We start from the raw sequence: 3,822 nt of genomic DNA on the forward strand, positions 1-3,822 counted from the left end.
AGGGTGGGGAGGGAGGGGGAAGGGAGTGAGTGGGGAGGGAGGGGGAAGGAGTGAGTGGGAGGGAGGGGGAAGGAGTGAGTGGGGAGGGAGGGGGGGGAGGGAGTGAGTGGGGAGGGAGGGGGAGGGAGTGAGTGGGGAGGGAGGGAGTGAGTGGGGAGGGAGGGGGAGGGAGTGAGTGGGGAGGGAGGGGGAGGGAGTGAGTGGGGAGGGAGGGGGAGGGAGTGAGTGGGGAGGGAGGGGGAGGGAGTGAGTGGGGAGGGAGGGGGAGGGAGTGAGTGGGGAGGGAGGGGGAGGGAGTGAGTGGGGAGGGAGGGGGAGGGAGTGAGTGGGGAGGGAGGGGGAGGGAGTGAGTGGGGAGGGAGGGGGAGGGAGTGAGTGGGGAGGGAGGGGGAGGGAGTGAGTGGGGAGGGAGGGGGAGGGAGTGAGTGGGGAGGGAGGGGAGGGAGGGGGAGGAGTGAGTGGGGAGGGAGGGGGAGGGAGTGAGTGGGGAGGGAGGGGGAGGGAGTGAGTGGGGAGGGAGGGGGAGGGAGTGAGTGGGGAGGGGGGAGTGAGTGGGGAGGGAGGGGGAGGGAGTGAGTGGGGAGGGAGGGGGAGGGAGTGAGTGGGGAGGGAGGGGGAGGGAGGGAGGGGGAGGGAGTGAGTGGGGAGGGAGGGGGAGGGAGTGAGGGGGGAGGGAGTGAGTGGGGAGGGAGGGGGAGGGAGTGAGTGGGGAGGGAGGGGGAGGGAGTGAGTGGGGAGGGAGGGGGAGGGAGTGAGTGGGGAGGGAGGGGGAGGGAGTGAGTGGGGAGGGAGGGGGAGGGAGTGAGTGGGGAGGGAGGGGGAGGGAGTGAGTGGGGAGGGAGGGGGAGGGAGTGAGTGGGGAGGGAGGGGGAGGGAGTGAGTGGGGAGGGAGGGGGAGGGAGAGTGGGGGGAGGGAGGGGGAGGGAGTGAGTGGGGAGGGAGGGGGAGGGAGTGAGTGGGGAGGGAGGGGGAGGGGAGTGAGTGGGGAGGGAGGGGGAGGGAGTGAGTGGGGAGGGAGGGGGAGGGGAGTGAGTGGGGAGGGAGGGGGAGGGAGTGAGTGGAAGTTCTTGCGAGGGAGGGGGAGGGAGTGAGTGGGGAGGGAGGGGGAGGGAGTGAGTGGGGAGGGAGGGGGAGGGAGTGAGTGGGGAGGGAGGGGGAGGGAGTGAGTGGGGAGGGAGGGGGAGGGAGTGAGTGGGGAGGGAGGGGGAGGGAGTGAGTGGGGAGGGAGTGAGTGGGGAGGGAGGGGGAGGGAGGAGTGGGGAGGGAGGGGGAGGGAGTGAGTGGGGAGGGAGGGGGAGGGAGTGAGTGGGGAGGGAGGGAGGGGGAGGGGAGGGAGTGGTGAGGGAGGGGGGGAGGGAGTGAGTGGGGAGGGGGAGGGAGTGAGTGGGGAGGGGGAGGGAGTGAGTGGGGAGGGGGAGGGAGTGAGTGGGGAGGGGGAGGGAGTGAGTGGGGAGGGAGGGAGGGAGTGAGTGGGGAGGGAGGGGGAGGGAGGGGGAGGGAGTGAGTGGGGAGGGAGGGGGAGGGAGGGGGAGGGAGTGAGTGGGGAGGGAGGGGGAGGGAGGGGGAGGGAGGGGGAGGGAGGGGGAGGGAGGGGGAGGGAGGGGAGGGAGTGAGTGGGGAGGGAGGGGGAGGGAGTGAGTGGGGAGGGAGGGGGAGGGAGTGAGTGGGGAGGGAGGGGGAGGGAGTGAGTGGGGAGGGAGGGGGAGGGAGTGAGTGGGGAGGGAGGGGAGGGAGGGAGGGGAGGGAGTGAGTGGGGAGGGAGGGGGAGGGAGTAAGTGGGGAGGGAGGGGGAGGGAGTGAGTGGGGAGGGGTGGGGAGGGAGGGGGAGGGAGTGAGTGGGGAGGGAGGGGGAGGGAGTGAGTGGGGAGGGAGGGGGAGGGAGTGAGTGGGGAGGGAGGGGGAGGGAGTGAGTGGGGAGGGAGGGGGAGGGAGTGAGTGGGGAGGGAGGGGGAGGGAGTGAGTGGGGAGGGAGGGGAGAGGGAGTGAGTGGGGAGGGAGGGGGAGGGAGTGAGTGGGGAGGGGGAGGGAGTGAGTGGGGAGGGAGGGGGAGGGGTGAGTGGGGAGGGGGAGGGGGGGAGTGGGGAGGGAGGGAGAGGGAGTGAGTGGGGAGGGAGGGGGAGGGAGTGAGTGGGGAGGGAGGGGGAGGGAGTGAGTGGGGAGGGAGGGGGAGGGAGTGAGTGGGGAGGGAGGGGGAGGGAGTGAGTGGGGGGGAGGGAGCGGGAGGGAGTGAGTGGGGAGGGAGGGGGAGGGAGTGAGTGAGTGGGGACGGAGGGGGAGGGAGTGAGTGGGGAGGGAGGGGGAAGGAGTGAGTGGGAGTAGGGAGGCAGGGGGAGTGAGAGGGAGGGGGAGTGAGTAGGAGGGGGAGTGAGTAGGAGGGGGAGGAGTGGGTGGGTGGGAGGGGGAGGTGTGGAGGGAGAGGGGGGAGTGAGAAGGAGGGGGAGTGAGTGAGTGGGGGAGAAGGATGGAGGGAGTTACTCCACCGGGACTGTGAGGGAGGCGCGGACACTGTATCCCGGGTCTGGGAAGCCGCGATAATGTACCGGCCCGGGGCAACACTGCAAGCAGGGGATTCCATCCCGATCCCGGGCCCGGCCCCGACCCCGCACTCACCCTCTGCCGCCGCCGTTCTCCCTCACTCCCGGCCCGGCTCCGCTCACATTCCCGTCCGCCCGGCCCCGCCACCTGACGTCAGGGCATTCCTGGCCCGCCCGTCACTGCCCGGCATTCCCAGAGCGGGAGTGTGGGAAGTTGGTGGTGGAGGGAGGGAGTGACAGGGGTGAGGAGGGAGAGAGTGTGGGAGAGGGATAGTGAGGGAGGGAGTGAGGAAGGGGGAGGGTGAGAGTGAGGAAGGGCTGGAGGGGGTGAGAGAGAGGGATGGAAGGAGAGAGTGATGGAGAGGGAGGGACTGAGTGAATGGGAGGGAGGGAGTGAGAGAGAGGTGGGAGGGAGGGGGAAGAGCATGAGGGAGCGGGAGGGAGAGTAGGGGAGAGGGTGTGTGAGGAAGTGGGGACAGTGAGGGAGGGGTGGAGAGAGGGGGGAGACTGAGGGAGGGGGAGAAAGCGAGTGAGAAGGGAGAGAGGGAGATGGAGAGGGACGGAGAAAGTGATTCAGAGGAAGAGAGAGAGGGAGTGGGGGGAAAGAGTGGAGGAAGGGAGGGAGTGGGTGAGAGAGTGAGGGGGAAGAGAGAGGGGAGAGTGAGGGAGGGGGAGCCAGAGAGAGGGAGGAAGTGGGGGATAGGGTGACTGAGGGAGGGTGGGAGAGAGAATGATGGAGAGGGAAGGAGGGTGAGAGAGAGAGAGGGTGGAGAGTGAGGAATGGGGAGTGAAGGAGGGAGTGAGAGAGGAGGGGAGGGAGGGAGAGAATGGGTGAGGGGGAGTGAGGGAGGGGGGAGAGTGAGGGAGGCGGAAGAGAGGGGGAGAGTGAGGGAGTGGGGAGAGTGAGGGAGGGAGAGAGACGGGGAGGGAGTGGCGATAGGGAGACTGGGGAAGAGTGAGGGAGGGGGAGAGAGAGAGGGAGGGGGAGAGAGAGAGGGAGGGAGTGGGGATAGGGAGACTGAGGGAGAGGGAGGGGGAGAGAGAGTGATGGAGAGGGAGGGAAAGAGTGATGGAGAGTGAGGGAGGGAGAGAGAGAGAGAGGGAGGGTGAGCGAGGGTGGGGACGGAGGAGGAGGGTGAGAGAATGCAGGAGGGAGGGTCCGAGAGCGGGAGGGAGTGAAGTAGGGAGAGGGGAAGAGGTAGAACTCGACATTCCCAGGGCAGTCTGGAGAAAAGGAGGAGGAAAAGGGGTAATGAGGGAGGGGAAAGGGGGAGAGGGAGAAGAAAGG

At 68.8% G+C, this 3,822-nt stretch overlaps 1 protein-coding gene across 3 annotated transcripts in view; it reads right to left on the bottom strand.

The window, feature by feature from the left end:
- lpp (LIM domain containing preferred translocation partner in lipoma) overlaps window positions 1-2,677 on the bottom strand; it is a 487,813-nt gene extending 485,136 nt beyond the window's left edge. For 2 of the 3 annotated variants that reach the window (XM_070883830.1, XM_070883835.1), the window contains exon 1: window positions 2,611-2,677. The gene's annotated coding sequence lies outside the window, so the exon portion shown is untranslated. The remainder of the gene's footprint in view (window positions 1-2,610) is intronic. The other variant, XM_070883832.1, reaches the window with a different exon arrangement.
- Window positions 2,678-3,822: the final 1,145 nt, after the last annotated feature.

The sequence above is a fragment of the Pristiophorus japonicus genome, chromosome 6 (genome assembly GCF_044704955.1).
Source record: "Pristiophorus japonicus isolate sPriJap1 chromosome 6, sPriJap1.hap1, whole genome shotgun sequence".
Taxonomy (NCBI): Eukaryota; Metazoa; Chordata; class Chondrichthyes; family Pristiophoridae; genus Pristiophorus; species Pristiophorus japonicus.